Source organism: Lissotriton vulgaris, chromosome 3_1 (assembly GCF_964263255.1).
Source record: "Lissotriton vulgaris chromosome 3_1, aLisVul1.2, whole genome shotgun sequence".
NCBI classification, from domain to species: domain Eukaryota; kingdom Metazoa; phylum Chordata; class Amphibia; order Caudata; family Salamandridae; genus Lissotriton; species Lissotriton vulgaris.
Genome location: NC_141689.1, coordinates 1,054,458,590 through 1,054,478,095, shown reverse-complemented (window position 1 = coordinate 1,054,478,095; position 19,506 = coordinate 1,054,458,590). Strand labels below are relative to the sequence as shown.

The 19,506-nt window shown below is 42.2% G+C and overlaps 1 protein-coding gene across 2 annotated transcripts in view; it reads right to left on the bottom strand.

The window, feature by feature from the left end:
• The window catches only part of BNC2 (basonuclin zinc finger protein 2), a 1,178,402-nt gene that overhangs the window by 895,329 nt on the left and 263,567 nt on the right, over positions 1-19,506 (bottom strand). The window contains exon 3 of one of the 2 annotated variants that reach the window (XM_086961473.1): positions 6,136-6,249. The gene's annotated coding sequence lies outside the window, so the exon portion shown is untranslated. Of the gene's footprint in view, positions 1-6,135; positions 6,253-19,506 lie in introns of both variants that reach the window. The other variant, XM_086961472.1, reaches the window with a different exon arrangement.

Genomic DNA, 19,506 nt, shown 5'->3' with positions numbered 1-19,506 from the left:
CATCCCACTATCTTGTATCTCTATATCTGGGATTTCGTTTCTCACGTCCTGAGATGGTATATCTACCCATGGTGAGTTTGGAGGTGGGCTCAGTGGAGAGAGATTAGGGGATTGGCTTAAGCCTAATGATTGTCTCCTTTCATTATGAATCTTGGATACTACTTGAACCATGTAGTTATCCATAGTATTTCCCCCAGCAACCGGAATCTTTTTAGGCATCCTTAGTTATTATAATAAAGATGCTTAGGATCACTCGTATAAAAGCGTTTAGCAATTACTATATAAGTGAGACACAAATTAGGACAATTTCAAATGCAAAAAGTCTTACTAGCCAAGCAAATCGTATGCAACAAGGGCAGTATGACGTGCCCAATCCAGTCTCGTCCTGTCTCGGACTGTCTAAGACTGTCCGCCCTTAGTCCGGGCTTCGTCCCGGGCCTCGTCCTGGGCCTCGTCCCGCACGCGTTCCGCTTCGCGTAGGGCCCTTGGGTATTCTTATAGACCTCAGTAATCAAGGGGGCGTGGCCGCTGCGGGAAGAGGCTGCAGCTGTTTCCAAGCCTCGCAGTCCCGCAGCGGTGAGTCTACAATCAGCGTCCTGGTGCACTCTGGTAACACGAGTGCGACGCTTGAAGCGCCTCTGCAAAAGCCCCAGTCACGGAAAGCCAAAAGATGCACTTGTTCTCCTCAGCGCCCAGCAACACGCTCCAAAGCAGAGTAGTCAGTGAGTGGCACCCGCGAAACGGGTGCCGCGAAAGGTTAAGGGCTCGGTAGATGAGGGGACGTGGCCGCTGCGGGAAGAGGCTGCAGCTGTTTCCAAGCCTCGCAGTCCCGCTGCGGTGAGTCTACAATCAGCGTCCTGGTGCACTCTGGTAACACGAGTGCGACGCTTGAAGCGCCTCTGCAAAAGCCCCAGTCACGGAAAGCCAAAAGATGCACTTGTTCTCCTCAGCGCCCAGCAACACGCTCCAAAGCAGAGTAGTCAGTGAGTGGCACTGGAAGCTTGGACCTCACCCAACGAGTAAAGGGACCTACCCAGGTCGCCGGACACCTCCTGGACCCCATTTTCACCAGATTCGGCAACATCCATTCAAAAAGCCCATAATAGTCTCCTGGAGAGACCACACCCTCATCAAGTTCAACATCTCCAACCCGGTCCAATACATGTACATCACCCACGAACCAGTGTGCCAAAACTGAAGCAGCATCACTGACAAGGACTGGAATGCTCAAGCATGGAGGTTAGGCTTAATCAATTGCTGCTCACTTCCCAAACACAAAATTGAAATCTGTTTGTTAGTGGAGGAAGCTAACCTAGATGTACTTTTTGTCACGGAAAGCTGACTTACTGACAGTTCCACCCCAGACATTGTAATGGCCCTCCCACCATGATATAAAATAAGCAAACTGGACCGTACAGGGCAGGCGGGAGGCAGACTGGCATATTAATAAAAAGAGAACTCAGCTGCACCATCGAGGCCCTCCCTATCCAGGGCTCCAATTCTCGATTTCCTTATCGCCAACAAACACATTTTCAGGACTTCTAATCTACAGACCCCCGGGTCCCTATGGAGAGTTCATAGACAGTATACCGTATTTTCTAGCTAGTACGCTGGTAAAGAAACCACACACAACCATAGTAGGGGACCTAAACCTACACTTCGAGGCCAAGAACCTCCCTAGTGTCAAAAGGCTGCAGCTAGATCTTGAGGGCCTCCAAGTCTCACAGCTGGTCACATCTGCCACACACATCAAAGGCCATACGCTTGACGTAATTATATCAAATTACCCTAAGATTACAGTAACCCCACCAATACCAGTGCCCTGGTCAGATCACTACCTCATCCCATTCAATTTAGATAACCGATCAGAAGACAAGAGTAATCTCCTCCCTCCCCTCCAGTTGATAGGAAGAAAGGAAGATGTGCAAAGTTGAACTCAGAGACCTGGGGGAAGTAGAACCCATGGCCTCAACCGACTGGGAAACTCAGATAACGCTGTCACTGGATAAAATAGTTCCCAAAACCTCTCCCAAACCAAAAGCAAGGCCTACAATGGCTTCTTGGTTCAACCCTCAACTACTCTCCCTAAAGAAAAGTTGTAAAAAATTGGAAGCGAGAATGGAGGAAATCCTATGATCCACATCTTAAAGCCAAGTACAACGTGGAAATCAGATTCTTCCACAACAGCATTAAAGAAGCTCAGATAAAATTCTTTGAAACAAAAATTACTCAGGCACAGAACTCCTCAACCGAACGTTTCATGGTAGTCAAGGCCCTAACCGCCCCTCCACAACTTACCCATACGACAGTAGCCTCAGAGAAGAGGTGCACAAACCTAGCAACCTATTTTTGCACTAAAGTACAGATATTTACACCACACTCCTGACCGAAAGAGAAACACTCCCAAGGCAGGAAGTTGAGGAGGCACAGTCCGCCCCTATGCAAATCATCACCAGCTACCCTCCAGTGTTTTTGGAAGAGGGAAAGCAACTGATGGAAAAGGTGAAGTCAGGTTCGCCACTAGACCCAGCCCAGCTACATATCCTAAAGAAAGTCGCAGACACCATTCTTCCAACACTAGTCAAGATTATGAACCTCTCGCTTGAAGAGAGCTTAGTACCAGGGGCATGGAAGCATGCCATAAATGGCCACTGCTAAAAAAGCTCACCTTAGACTCAGCTCAACTGGGGCATTACCTCCCCATTTCAATGTTGCCATTTGTGGGGAAACTGGTGGAGAAACATATTAATAGAGCATTGACAGGGTTTCTGGAAACAAACCAATTCCTCCACCCTACACCGATGGGATTCCGTGCACTGCACAGCATGGAGTCAGCGTTATTGACAGTGGTCGAGTAAATCAAAATGTCGCTGGACCAAGGAGTACTGCAGCTCAAATACTGCTGGACTTAAGCTCAGTGTTCGATACGGTGGACCACCATATCCTATGAAATAGACTAAGGGCCATCGGTGTCCAAGGTAACACTCTTAAGTGGCTGGCTTCCTTTCTGGAAGGAAGAACCTTCCAAGTTATGTAGGGCGATCTCCTTTCCAGAACAATGCCTTTAACTTGTGGGGTGCCTCATGGCTCCTCACTGAGTCCTATTCTGTTTAACGTCTATATGAAGCCACTGTCACAGATTGTACAAGAGTTCATGTCTTCCTGACAGCCTATGCTGATGACACCCAGTAGGTGATTTCCCTAGATCCCAGAACCAATGGGGATGCCGTAAACTTAGCTCCCTGTATGGAAAGAGTCATGGGTTGAATGACAAACAGCTGTTTAAAATTGAAAGGGAATAAAACGGAACTAATGGTTCTCAGTAACAAGGCAGTCCCCAGGCTGTCTCTCAGCTGGCCCAAATGCCTGGGTAACCCATCCACGCCAAAGGAATCGATCAAAAATGTGGAATTCTGGCTTGACAAGGACCTAACAATGAAAACCCAAGCCAAGAAACTGACCAGCATATGCTTTGGACTACTTAGAATCCTCTGCAAAATACTGGAGCATATTAACTTAGAGCTCAGAAAGACAGTGGTACACTCGCTGGTCATTTCACGCCTGAACTACGGCAATTCACTTTTCCTGGGGGCATCCAAGTTCATGATCAACCGACTCCAGGTGGTACAGAATGCCGCAGCAGGGCTACTGTGCAAGGCCCCTACCCGGGAGTCAGCTAGGAAGCATCTAAAAGCTCTACACTGGCTTCGGGCGGAGGCCAGAATTAAATTCAAGGCACTCGCCATGACCCACAGAGCTCTACACAATAAGGGTCCAGGAAAAATTAGAAACCTGTTGACCCTTCACGTTCCTAGTAGAAGCCTGAGATCCGGCTCAGAACAACTAATAAAACCATACGAATTAGAAGAGCCAGATGGGGAGGTAGATAATTCTCCCTCCTGGCAACCGAGCTATGGAACTCACTCCCACATGAATCTCGTGTACTGACATCGGAAACAGGAAGGCGATCAAAACATGGCTGTTCAACTAGTATCACTAATCCATCTCTAGCCCTCAAGGAGTGGGAATCTCGCAGCGCTGGGAAGCCCTCGGGTAGCTGCGCGCTCTATAAGTCTATAAAATCTAAATCTAAAATTTAATTTCAGAACCCAACAACCCAAACACAGCAACAGCCTCCCCAAAGCCATCAAGAATTCCAACAATTGGACCACATCCTGTGCAAACTCCATGTCCCCCTCAAACAAATCAATACAAGAGCTAGACCCCCCATGCCAGTTGATATATGCAGAAACTCAGGACTGATGAAACGCCACAGCAAACAACTGGAGCATAAATGAAGAATGAGCCAGGACAATACTCAAAGAAGCAATTTTAAATCTGCCATGAGGTTCTACCATCAAATGATTAGGACCACTGAATATGCTGCTCTGGCACACACTGATGCCAGCACCAACAGAAGCAAATACATCTTCACCATTGTGAAGGATTTCACCTCACCAGCAGTGTCCTCCAACTCAGTTGCCTCTAACTCAGTCACGCCCTGACAGGACTTCTGCAACAATGTCTCTCAATTATTCAGCAACAAACTCCTAACAGCTAGGGCTCCCCATCAAAAAACCTGGGGAACCGGGTTCGAGCCTCGGCAATGACGCTCAACATCCTGTGGCTCTGGTCAAATCACTTAAACGCCCAGTGCCTAACTAAAATTAATGTGTCCTTGTGTAATGTAAGTGGTGCTCAAGTGAAGCGCTCTGATACCTGGTACCTTCAGTCAAGCTTGTGCTATACCACAGGACCATTGCCCCATCATGCCTGCTCCAGAGGACTACAGCCCATGAGCACCATGCTCACACCCGTTCTGAATGCGCCCACCTCTTCTGGTACCATCGTCCCATTGCTGAAGAAACCCTCTGCGGACCCATCAATGCTTACCAACTACAGACCTATCTCTCTGTTACCATTTTTGGGCAAATTCCTAGAGAAAATCATCACTAGATGCCTCACGAACCCCACAAATCACTAGCTCCTCAACACCACTCAGTTTGGTTTTAGAACCAACTACAGCACAGAAATTGCCCTCCTCACCACCATGGATGATACAGCATGAATTTGGATGGAGGAGGTATATGGCCCTCATCATCCTGGACATCTCCACAGTGTTTGAGAAGGCCTCCCATCCCAACCTCATCCAAAGCCTACACAACATTGGAATCCACGTACATGCACTCCAATGGCTCTGCTCCTTCCTTGCACCATACACCTCAGATGCCCACAATATCATCTGTAGAGTTCCACAAAGATCTTTCCTAAGCTCATGCCCGCAACATCATCTGTAGAGTTCCGCAAAGATCTTTCCTAAGCTCGACCCTCTTCACTGCATGCATGACCCCTCTAGCCAGCATCCTCCGCTCTCACTACATCAACGCCCTCTACTCCGCCGATGACTCACAGCTCATTCTCTCCCTCATGGACAAGATGCTCAGTACCCATATCAAGTTTAATATCCATAACATAACAGTAGACACCTGTTGATGAACCTCGAGGAGTTCTTCTATATACACTGAAAAAACGCCATACCTATGATAATAGTTTTACAACATTTCTCTATTATAAATTTACAAGTAGAGCAGTGTTCTCCCATGTAGTGGTTTGGCTTAGGACAGCATCTTCTTTTCTGGTCAACCACAGACACATCTTGAACAATTCCGTATGATCTCAACGTAACATTCATGATGTACCCCCCTTTATAGATACCAATTCAGAGTGTATATTTTCTAGACAAGATATCAAGTGTGAGGTAAGTAAATTAGTATCTTGTAAAATACAATTCCTTCATATCAATGTGGAGGTAGAGGATGGCATGTGAATCTATAAGAGAATAAAGCTGAAAACTACTGATTCAGCTAAGTAAGTTGTTTCTTTTACAGAGTAAAAGTATTATACATTTGTTGTCCATCGATTCAACTGTGTTAGCTAAATAGGCTAAAATTGTAAATGTTGCAAGCATTGTTACATTAATCTCTTCTGCTACAACTTTGTGCCTTGCTTTATTATCTTGATGGCAATGTTTAGTGAATGTATGCACCAATAATCATATTACAGCCTTAACTACAGCTAGCAAATAAAAATAGCATGAAATCCAAAATGCAGTACCATTCTTGTAAATGGAATTACCTTGATGTTAAGGAGGAAATGGTACAAACAGCTGGTACGTCTTCTGGAACAGTTTTGTTCTCTCAACGCTGTACATTAGATATCTTCTTGGATGTGCTGTATGAAGTGATGTTTCTGCTGGCGATTAGAGAATTAGGAAAGAATGTAAGTAGGTCTATAATCTAATTGCCATGTAACGTAGACAACACTAAAGGCATACAATTTGGATGCATTCTCAAAACCAACCTATCTTCATGTATCTATGTCAAATTAAAGGCCCGATTTAGAGTTAGAAAGACAGGGTACTCAGTTGCGAACACTCAGTGTGCCTGTCTCATTTAAAGACAGCCAGATCTTAAGGATTACATTAACATCGCCCCCATTAGCTCTGTCAAGTGAATATTTCCTCAGATGGCTCAATGGAGTATGGTCTATCGGAGGAAGGACATTGCACCACCCCCTAAATAGGGTGAGTGGGCGGTGTAATGTATTTTATATCTAATAGCTGTTTTAATAGTTGTTCTGAATTTCCACTACAAATAAGAAATAGTCTACATACACAAACAAGACATACAATAACATAATGTTAATATTTCTCCATTGCAGGGTCCAAGGACACCTGCTCTTCCCAACAACAACAGCACATCAAAAGATTGGCACAGCTGAGGGGAAAACAGGTGCTTGTGGCAGTTCCTCTGGCTTATTTGTTTAGACATTGGTCAAACAAACATATAATCTCATCCAGACATAATTTGATCATATATGATAACATTCTATTATGTTTAAAAAGACTTATTGGTCTGGCTCTTAGGAAGAGTTCACACGCATGTAGTCTGTCATGATGTCTTATACTATATGAGGATTGGACAACCAATTTTACAAACTATATGGTTCATCCCAAGGTATGTGCTTAATTTTTTGAGAAAGACTGTGCTCTCCCAGAGGTAGGAGGGTAAGCTTTCTATTATTTGGAACAAATAATAATCTATGTAATTGATGATGTTTCAAGAAGGCTTCCTATTGCAGAGACTATCAGTAATGTTATAGATTATTTCTGTCATTATGTACTTTAGGCAGTAAATAAAAAGCTGGGGCGTTCTGCATTGTCAGTTTTGAGGAATTGAAATTCATCATATTGTAATAGGCACTCATTTCTCCAGATGATTAATAGCTCATGATATCACTGTAACAGAGTTTTATGGTAAATCATTTCAGTTTTCCTTTTTCATTTTCAACAAGTAGTTTCAACATTTTTAATTGTGCCCAACTCAAATTTCTCTTTAAAAAAATAATATTATCTCCTCAAGTGTTTCAATTCTTTCAGAGTCATTCCATGAAATATATCGACAAAGTCATAGGATAGTGATGGTGTAGATTGTGATTTTGGTTTAGAGCTACTTCCACTGCTCAGGTTTGAGGTTATGCCCATGTTTAAGATTATTATCATACTTATTTCATCCTCTGATTTTCTAAATTATGATTATCCAGAGTGTCATTATTCATATTAAGTCCATATGCATCACAGAAGCTTTCTGAAAACTTGACAATCCATAAAGTACTTCTTTCCGCAGCTCGAATGTGCTCTCTTCTCTTCTTTTGAGCTTTTAGCAAATTTTAATTTCCGGATAAATTGTAATAGGTTTATAGGTCTATGTTGTTCTCTTTCTCAATGATGTAACTTTCTATTATGCAAACATAATAGAAAGTAACATCAATGAGAGAGAGAACAACAAAGTTCTTAACCTTCTCTGACAAAAATATCACTTCAAATGAAATTGAAGCACTTAACCTAGGGCTATCTTGCTGCCATACGTCAGAGATAAATTGCACCACAAACCAGTAGAAGACCCAAAAATCGCGCGTGGCAGAGTGTTGACCACCCACAGGCATTGGGTATTATAATAGGATTCTACTTAAAGTTAAAAAAAGCTCAGAAATGTCACTGAAAAAAAACCTGTTGTGAACGTATCTAGGACCCTAATTAAATATTCCTGATGTATACCCTTATGTGGTTATAACAAATCATATCCTTATAAAGGCATAAGAATCATATCCATATTTAGTAATAGCCAATGTAGTCCAAATACGGCAATGCTACTTCCTTAGACTCCTAGAAAGCACAACGAGTTCTTTAAACAAACCAAACCTCCAGCAACCTGGGAATTCCCCATGCTTTTGTTTTGATTTGTCCTAGAACTCCTGCGAGTCCGAAAGAACGACCAGTTCTTAGTGACATCTTTTATTGACGTCTTATGTCCAACCTTACGTCAAACACGGCACCTTCCAGGTATAAATATACCAGCGTTTGCCTTAAGCAACACACGGTGGTTTGGAGCAGAGCGGCTATCTATTTATCCGAAGCCCAGCTGATGCGAGTGCCGAAGGAAGCCGTCCCTCCCATTTGACGCACTGAGAAAGACGCTGCCTTGTCTCCTGCCGAGAAAATCCAGCTCCAGTGTTTCCAGTCAACCTTGTGGGTTACTGGGAGATCGTTCCTGAGAACGAGATACAAGACCTCCTTCATTCTAAAACCAAGGTACGGAGCTGATTAGAACCTTAGAGAATTCTTGATTCAGATTCTTGGCAAAACTAACTTAACTTAAACTGAAACTCCCTTACTCCTTCCCACGTACTAGACTTAGGTTAGGTACACTGGGGTAAACGTATTTAGAAGCACCAGTTGAGTACGTTTAGTCAACTTTTATCATTGTATGAAATTGTATATATTTTATCCTTTTTAAGTATCATATGGCTCAGAAACCATATAAATGCTTTTACAGTATTATTTCATAATACTCCTTTTACTGTACGCACTTTACTTTATGACAAGTATTGCAATTATGGCAATTCACTTCTCTTGCATGAAAAAGAGGACTGCTCAATAAATAACACCTTTTATTGAAAACGCCCCGTCTCTCCATTTCTCTGCACTCTGGTGAAACTAAGTATGCACGGTTGACTGAGTGAAATAGCTATCTATCGTTTTCACACGACTCTGGAGATATACTCCTTATTCTGGTGGAGCAAAGTTGTCATGTTTATGCGGTTGTCAGAAACTAATCCTTTCTTGTCTAAATCAGAGAAGTTAACTCCTCCCTGTTCATTCGAGAAAGTTTCTAGTGACCTCTGAGCTAGCTGGCATACCTAATTAAGTCTAACATATTCAGTAGAGACCTAGTCGACCTCAGTCCTACGTCTAAACTGCTGTTTATGTTATTTCAATGCGCAGAGCCTATTTGGAATATAGGAACTACACTACAAACCAAAGGTTAAAGTGACATTATAGGTAGGTATGGTAATAATATCTAACTTTACATTACAAAGCCATAGCAATTCACTGAGAATACCAAATGTTAAACTGACTTGATAGTTAGTTGAACATGACAGTCAACACATCAAGTTTTAAGTGTAAAAGAAATGTAATTGCACCAGTTAAAATTTACTGAGTTAACTATAACTTGAGCCCCACCCTGCACTGCCTTTTGCCACCTATGAAGCAAAATCTCCATTTATATTTATGTTGATTACCCAGTGGCAGTTGCCACTGGGTAGTTCCAGTTAGGACGTTATGAAAAGCATGTTTTGGTTTACTTATAAATTTGGTGCAGTTTGACGAATCTTCACTAAATAGTTCAAAAATACGTTTCCCACTTCAAGTTACTAAATGGAAAGTTTCAGGGTGTTCGGTCAAGCAAGGGCTGAGAAAAAGGGTGGTCCCAAAACATGTTTTCCCAATTCATTTTTCCATAGGAAGATTAGACACAGCTACAACCAAAAGTGAAGAACGAAATTACTCCAAATTTGGCAGAAAGCAAGCTCTTAGTCCAGAAAGCGTGCTTTTTGTGATTTGGTGTATATCGGTTCAGTAGTTTTAAAGAAATGAAGGCTCAAAAGTGTTATATATTTCACATCAAGGAGGATCCGCAAAGCCAACAGATCTCAAGGTGAGATTTGATGGCTGCTACCACATCAACAAAGATGTGGTGGTAGCCATTTTAGGACTTGGGCACTCACTACCCTGTCCTAGATTAAAGTACAAAATAGGTATATGGACATATGATGGGGATACCCTGTCCCTTAGGCCTGGTGGGGGTGTCCCAGAGGGACACAGATCCCCAGATCCAATATAAAATGGAGTCCCCGGTCTTTCATCAAACCAGTTCCCCCTTAATCTGGGAGTGGGCTAGTGCCCGGGTGGAGGGGGGACTTGTATTTTCTGTGGAGGGGCATGTGGTAATAAATAACATATTATACTTGCGCATTCACATATATACTATGCAAATACATGACTGCATTATAAGAATTATAAAAAGCACATCACAATGAAATCTAAGGTTTCAATCCAAAGTTGCACATAAACATTTGCATTGCTAATATGTTCGTAACCATATTTCATACACTGATTTTTAATATCAGAATAGCTTTTGTAAGGTGCTTGATAATTAATAACTATCAATTAATTCAGTAATAAATTCAGCTGTTCCAGAAGCTCCTCTGACTAAGGGTCAGAGAGTATATGGAATATATCATAATCAGAACCCTGCTCTGAAGCCTTCTAAATTCTAGCTTATCAAATGGCAAAATGTGCCAGCTCAGCCAGTGAAAATTGGGCAACAACTAATATACCAATTTGAGATTTCATAGTTTAAAAATAAATAAAACTAAGCACACCTTACTGAGCCTTATCTGCCATAAGAATCTTATTTATTATAAAGAGTCTCCCAAGAGCACGGTTGGTAAAAAGCAGAAATAATTTACCACCTATGCAATGAACCTAAACAAATATTATACAAACACAAATTCCCACAAAATAATAATATTTATTAAATCCCACTGTCCCTACATGCATATCGACACTTTTAAAGTGATATTTTAAAATGAGCTCAAAGAGGAGTATTTTGAAAAAATCTCTGTTTCAACATTTCGCCTTAATATTCATGTATTTGTTTATTTGTGTGGCTTGGCCACTGGGGGCGCCAAAGCCCTGTACTATCATGTTATTGTTTTCTGGCTTTTGTGTTCTGCAGGATCGTGTTACTTCTAACATTCTCTTCCAGGAATATTATACAGCAACAAATTAAAAAGACAACATAAAGAACACAATAAACCTTGATGGAACGTGAAGGGACCTACACAAAAACATCAGTATTATGGTCTTAAACGGCCTATACTTATATAGAAAGCAAAATTGTTACAATTTAATATATTAATTGGTGGTGATCACTAAATGCAAAAAACGCAAAACTGTCAGCAGACTTGAAAATGTACCCACATTTTCGAGTCCCGTTAATAAAGTGACCATGGACATTAAGTGATACAGAATTGTGTTGTATTTACTTTGCTTCATTTACATACAGAGACTAAAGTGCAAAAGATAATTCGAATTGCCAGAGTCTGGCAGTTTGAGTGTCGGGCAATTCTGAGTGCCAAGTGCTGGCAATGTTATTCCTTTAACATTAAGGCCCAACACAACAGTTGAGAATCTTGAACTACAAAAATCTAAAGAAACAAAACAGATCACAAAGATAATTTAATGGCAAGCTAGATGCAAGTGAATTGTTTTTTTTGGGGGGCATTCAATAAATGTGTAAATGGAAACGCTGTAAATCTGACATTTCTCCCATCCCTCCCATGCCCAATCAGACAATGTGAAAAAAGCATGAGCCACCGTTAGTCATTTGATCAATTTTTTGCAGTTAGTGGAGTGCAGGTAGATGGGGTAAAGGCCAGACTGAGGAACCAAAAGCAGCAATTGCAAAATACTCACACCAGCCCCACTCAATTTTTCCTCCCCTTGTGTCAGCACTTAATTTGTAAAAAAAATATAAGTGCCAGGGCCCTCTTCTGGAGGCCATCGCAGCTTGAACCACACATTGCTAGTGTAACTACTAACAAACACACTGCTACAAGTTGACAATTCAGACTGCTCTAGGCCACCAAAGCTGTAAGACTGGCTTGGGTGGCAGATATTAGTTGTTTTTAATGTTTAACTAATTCACATACAACAGTTTTTCTGCTAATCTTTAAATTGCACAAACGACGCCACCATGTTGAGCACCGGAAACTTAAGCACTGCCTTGTGCTGTCTTTTTCTTTCCATCCATGCATTCTCTCTCTTCTCCCTCTCTCGTTTCTTTCTCTCTGCCTTCCTCCTCCCTTCCTCTCCTTCCCTCTCTATCTTGTAGCCTCCAGGTGCCTGCTGCAATTAACCTCAGGAGGCTGGAGAAAATATGAAAATGACAGAGGCACCAAGTGCGGCCCTGGATTTTTAAGACACACCCCCAAAGCTCCAGCCCACTGAGGAAATGCCCAGTCTATACGGCCCAGGATGGGGTTCATAGAAAATGGTCCAATGATTAGGAGAGAAATATTGTATTGCATTGTAATTACATTTATACAGCGCTAACTAACCCTGGCAAGACGTCAAAGTGCTTTTTCAGCGGGTAGCATAAAGAGTATAGTCAATCACCCATGGTATTTGGATAACAGAGAAAAAGCTAAGGTCTATCAAAAGTGTGAGAAATAAGCCATGATGAAAGAATGTAATACAACTGCTGCAATGCAAAGCTTAACATAACAGCCTGTTCTGTGAATGAATCTATTCTGCCACCCCTGGACAAAGGCACAGGAGCTGTGCCCTAGCGATCAAAGTGATTACTATGGAACCTGTAGACGTGGGACCCAACCCTGTCTTTGGCAGTAAACCAAACATTGTACAATTCTGGGGAAATCGCTCAACCTCTGAATGCAGAACTTTCAAACATGCAATGTAAAACAAGCACTGGCAAAACCAAAGGGCCGGAGTTAAATGAACCAATGCAAGTAAAAACGGGCATTCATAAATTCTGAGTACCACACCCCATGCTAAAATGATGGTTAGCACATTAAAGTCAGTACTATTGGCTTTGCCAATGCTGGGAAAAAAGAAGCAAAACATTATTGGTTTCTATGAAGCATGTATATCAGAGTTAAATTGTTTAATTTGGCAAACATTGTGACGAGTGAGAGTACTTTCCAGAGCTGAAAGAGTCCTTCATGCAGTCCAGTGGTAGCACTTTGTGGAAGGCAGAATAATACACAAACCATCCAATACCACAAAGTGAGAGAATAATACACATGTAAGTGAAGCCAAAGACCACTCAATATATATATATTTTAATTTGTTAAATACATGTGTTGCAGTCAGCTCTGCCAACCTAAAAATGGCAATATTAATAATACAAATGTATCACTTGGCGCTGCCATCAACAATATACTGCATGTAACCATACGGCTGCCTAACGTGTATCAATAAATACAAGTTGAAAAACATAGAACACTATAGAGCCACTGGCCGAAGATTGGGAGGCAACAAAGAATAACCAGCAGATTAATTTCTTTGAAATTCATGCATCAACATGGTGGTACATTGTTCTTTTGTCTCACCAAAGACACTGCATGTGTGTTTTATAATCTCACAACACTTTGGACACACTGTGTGAAATGGAGGACCCCACCAGCCTGGATCAAAAGCTACTTTAATCTGTTCATCCAGTCACCGTGAGCAATGAATGGGCATCCCACTCTGGTTTATTGGTTGTTCACCTTGTTTCTCAACCATTTGAAAAATAATCTAATTTTAGAACCAGCTTGCGATAGTCCAAAACAATGGTGAAGGCCATTAAAAGAGGTGGGGGAGCCCAATGGACCCGTTGTGGTGGAATGGTGCAGACATGACCGACATTAGGTTTTTGTAGTTGGGTGGGCTCTGCTCAACAGACACCAGGATGTACACGAGCAGCCTAGCATAATATGGCTCAAGTATTTTTATATAGCGTGACGCAGCACATAATTTATGTACCGTCCCATGTATTTTCATAATCATTGCGTATGGTCGACTGGGACTTTATTTTCCTGCTCAATGAAACACAGCTGCTCAGTCTCCTCTGCCATCTTCAACTTACCAAGAGACTGAGCAAACTTCCCTCTCCCTTCAAAATGATTATTTTAACTCGCCCCAGTTAAAAAACTTAAATTCAAAAATTATTTATCGCTGGTTTGTGCCACAACAGTCTTGCTGCAGCTTCAAATTTTCATCATTCACACTTTCAAATTTAAATGTAGTAGCAAAAGATGGAGCAGAGTGCTAGAATGGCATGAAAAGGCATGTCAGATTCATGAAAACTAACTCACAAAGGTCTATTCCTCACCAATTAATAGAAATACGAGAACCCAAACGCTGGAGCGTTGGATAGAGTACTGACGGGACATTACTGGGCTGAGTGTGTGATGGTGCTGGTCATGACAGATGGCACACAGGCAGCTACATCGTCCTGCAAGAACACCGCAAACGCACAGATATTGGGCGGGGGAAGAGGAAGCAGCAGCGCTAACCCTCAAACGAGCTACATTTTATAAGTTAAAGAGGAAAGGAGTTGTCTGAAATTGTAGTTGAACAATCTTAATAGCACTAACCAAGTCAGATGCCGAGACACTGACTGAGGAAGTGATATGAGAGAGTTTGCATGCATGTGTGTGAGAGAGAGCGAGCTATATTGTAGTGCCCCAGTGGACAGTGGCAGCAGGGAGGGTAGCATACAATTCTTCAGTTTGGGAAAGTGCCTACTCTGGAGGAAACCCCACCTGTGGAACTTCCACATTGTTGGGGGATAATAGCTGAGGAACACCACAAATACTGTACTTCATTGATGAGGAGGTTGAGTCCATTCATAGAAGAATGCCACATCTCCCTCAGGAAGGACAGTTGGATTCAACATCGGTGTGTTATTTATAACAAGCACTGGCGTTGCCAATAGGTCTCGCAGTAGGAAAGTTGGAGCTATTACAATTGCAAATAACAATGCTTTTTAATTTTGTTTTCATTTTAAAAACATAAAGGGCTTTGTTATTTGCAATTGTTATAGCTCCAACTTTCCTACTGCGAGATCTATTGGCAATGCCAGTGCTTGTTGGAAAGGTCTCTATTCTTTTAATCTAGGAGGGAAAAGTGAATGCTGATGCAATGAATTTTTCTTGACTGTGGATTGTGTTCCTGTTTGGAGGATGGATGGGCCCTTGGACTGCAGAAAAGCAATCATTTTCAGACGGAACCGTGAGGCAGTAAGAATGTCCAGCTGTCCGTCCTATTCATCTTAGTCAATCTCATCATAGAATAGATTCTGATTGGGGGCAAGCAGAAGGGGGCGGCTATCCGAGGGCGGGTAGAAGTTGTGGATGCAGCACATGGAGCTTCTCATTTTGAAGACCTATTGCAGATGAGCAGTTCGTCTCCCAGCTGTGGCATCCACTCTCGAGTACTCCCAGGCTCTCTCTATCCATCTACTTACTGCAATTGTCAGCATTGATTGGTATTTTTTTCTATTTCTGCATTATTATGAGTCTCCATAGTTGAGCCCTCCAAGCTGTATCCTTTTTTTCCCTAACATTTGTATCCATTGTTTAAAACATTTCTTTCAATGAGAAAATGTGTGGGTTTTGTGGTTGGTAACCTGGCAGCAGTTCAGTTTCCGGGGTAGAGGGGGGTGTACAGGGGTACACCCAAAAAATCATGTTATGTACAAATATTAAATGTTGAAATAAAGTCTAGACCGGTCCAATTATATTTTAAAGCTTATTTATTTTTCCTTTTTATAGCAGACCACTCTGAACTCTACCATCTCACAGGGATAGAGACTGTTTTGGCCCGGATAGCCCTTTGCATTGTACAGGCACCTTGCTCTGTGGGTTAGGTAGTGTTGTGTAGACCTAGATGCAGTTCTCTCATAGCCGTTTACCCTCTCAAAGGTCAATAAAATGAGTACCATTGACATTGGTAACGTCCATTATTTGAGTGGAAACATGAACTTTGTTTGGGGTCTGTATTGTTAATGTGTCACAGCATCTATTCATTATGATGGCAGTGCTATTTGTGAAAAATGCCTGGCCGATTGATTTGTTAAATTCTGGTGTTATTGTGTTGAGGGCTGTATGTACTGGCCATTGGTGAAATACAGATTGTTATGTGGTGGTGTGCACCAGTGTCATGCCATCCTGATCCTGAGCAAATGTTCGCTGGACCGCGCCTCTGATTTTACCATAATTTAATGCCTACTTTTGTAATGAGTTAAGTTCAACTGAAATTGAGATCAAATTTGCCAAATGATTTCTTGTGTCTTCTTTTTGAAACTATTGTGGGACCCGAGTTGATGTGATGGTCTTTAAGCCTCCAGATTTCTATTGAAGTCAGACTGGAGTCTCTAAAGGCATGGCAAGACATGAGACCATCTGAACCCTTAAGAGACACTACCACTCGCCCTAAAGAGAAGGGACCGTGGTGTGATTGACTCCTAACAATAGAGAAAAAATATAAATGACGTCAGCTTTTTAGCTTCATGCCTGCTCCTTCATTTCGTCTGTCTGTCTATGTAGGTGGCATCGCCCGGCAGGAGACTTGATGTCTATTGGTCAGTAATCTACACTAAGCAGGGTGTGCAGCTTTTCACACGTTTGTGAAAGACTGTCTTTTGTGCAGGCGCCTGCGCCTACTTACTCCACCTCCTTGCAGAGTGCACCTTTGGAAACTGGTTTCGACGCTCAAGCTGCTCCAACCTGTTCTCATCGTCATGTAGTCATGAGTCTGGAATGTGCTGTTCTGACAGTTTGTGTGTGTATTTGTACGTGGCCGCGGCTCAAGCGTTCTCTGTTGGGCACATCTGTTGTGCTGGTTGGTATCGTGTGCCCACTACATCCTAAGTAGTTTCTGTGCTTCACGAAACGGACATGGGGCGTTGAAAACGAACTGCAGGCTGACCGTGAATAAAAAAAGATATATATATAGAATGGCTGATAGCGGTCGGGAATGGAATAATGTGCTACCAATCAAATAAACCAATGGGAGATGGCGTGACAAATCAAAGGGTGCGAGAAAGAAATGAAGAGGTGAACATGAAGAGGAACCATGGACAAGTGTGGAAGAAAAAACGGGACGAGCATGAAAGTGACATCATTTGAGGAAAGTAAAAGAGAAATCCAGGGATAAAAAAGTGCTGACCATAAAAGTGCAATCAAGGGGTGACCGTGTACGAGGAATGATAATGTGAGAGAAATAAAGGCTTTAAAAGGAATAACAGTGAAAGTGAACTCCGAGGTGACCGCTAAAGATATATTAAGGGGAGGCAGTCCGTGAAAGAGAATCCAGGGGTATACTGTTAAAGAGAAGCCGAGAGGTGACCAGGAATGGAACCGTAATGGTGCAAGTGAAATTGTGAGGTCACCATAAAAAATGAATCCATGGGTAACTGAAAATTCACGATGTTTAAGTGGAAAAGAAATCACAAGTGACGCATTGTGAGAGGGAATTAGAGGGGCGACATGGACGGGAAATCAACTTGGTGTGTGTGACGCTGTAAGAAAAAAAAAACAGGGTGAGCGGACCACGAAAGAGGCCTGAAGAACTGGAGCGGGGGTAACAACAAAAATAACAAGGAGACGAAACTGAAAGCCTTTGAAGTACACAGGCATGCTGTGACGGAGGTGTGAGAGGTCTGGCAGGGAACAGATGGCCTGGCCGTGAAGCAGGGGGCGGGGCAGCGCTGGGGAAGCCTGTGGGAGGGTGATTGATGACTTTGATGTGGGGAGGGAGGAGAGCCTTTTGCGAGCCTGCAGGAGAAATGCTGCCGATGCGCGTGCATGTTTAATCACGTGATTCACGTGAACTGCATGAAAACCGCGGGGCTGAAAGCCCTTGGTTTGACGATGATTTTCGCCACTTGAATTCTCGCTCCGCTCGATGCGCTTGCGCGCATTGATAGGTCGCGAGACCTAAAACAGGAACACCTTAATGCAACTACGACTGATAATGATAATTCACAAACAGAAATACATATATATGGTCAAAAGATTATGTGAGGACATGGGAAAACTGCAAACCATGCAGCGTTGAGCTCTTCACTCCATGGAAAGGCTATAATAAATATAGAAAATGTAGAAGGACCACTCATGTTAATGCAAGCATCAGCAGAATGGCATGTGCAGATGTAAGTATTAAAAGAGAAATACAGGCCTAAGCTTTCTGCAATAGCAAAATAGAAAAGCAGCACAAAATGGAGTCAGGTCCTGGAGAGAGGGAAGTAGAGACTAGCTTCAGTAAAATAGAGAAATATATATTAGACATGGCGGAAATGGAAAGTTACAGGCCCGCATTGCAAGAACACTTCTCTGAGAAAATATGTAGCCAAGGTAGCACAGAGGCATAGAATAGGTAGGAGATTAGGCCTTGTAGAGCAGTAGACTTGTACGGAGTAGAGCATTGCTAGGCTTTAAAGAGACAAGCCAAGGACAAACGGTAGTACAAGCGGTGGTGTAAAGCATAATCAAAATAACACGTGCAAATTGTATGTGGATGAATTTTAAATGTTTTAATGTTTTTAAGGAATCTTTTATGGTCTCAAATGGCCGAAATAAAGAGTTTTTGGATTGTATTGGTGCAAATGTATTACATTTCAAAAACACGTGATTTGCTGTTTTGCAGAAAGTATTACTTTTAATATAATGTTGGGCTTAAGAAAAGAAGGTGCCTGATTGATTTTACAAATACATAACGTATTTAAAAGAAATGTAAAAGAAACTGGTCGCCCCATTGTAAGTTGAAGCTCAGATTCCAGTTCCATGGAGCTGTTGGACCTTCCATGCACATTATTAAACGTTATACTATATTGCCAAAAGAAGTTGTGCAGGCTTTTTCGTTTGTCCAGCAACAGTACAGTTAGACAGATAATGGTTTGGATTAATGGACTGATCATGAAAAAGTTCCAACATCACATACAAAGCCACTCAACATACATGGACTTTGCAAGGCAAGTCAGAAAGTTCTCTCATGCAATAACATAGTTTCTCCCCATTGATTTCTTATGCATGGCTAACATGACCAATTGGGCGTGGTTGGTGAGATACATGTGCATTCATTGAAAAGTCATGAATGAAGCTTAAGTTAGGAGTCATTGTCTGCACAGTGACCCAGTCCCAAAGAGCAGTAGAGTGCACTTTTCTATAGTATAAAAATATACCAAGCATGGGCAAATGATTTGAGAACTATGGGCCAGATGTAGGTAGCCCTTTACCGATCGGAATCGGCCGAAAATACAGATTTTCGGCCGTTTCCAATCGGTAAAGGGCTATGGAGATGTAGGGGCACATATTCGGTAATTTTACCGAATCGTTATTATTACCGAATCGGTAAATTTACCAATTCGGTAATATTTACCGATTCGGTAAAATTACCGAATATGCAATGTGGGTAGCCAATTTTCCATTGGCACATGGCTTTCAGAATCGGTATTTTACCATGGAATACAAATCCATGGTAAAATACCGATTCCTGTGTACATGCACATCTGTGCATGTACACATGTGCCA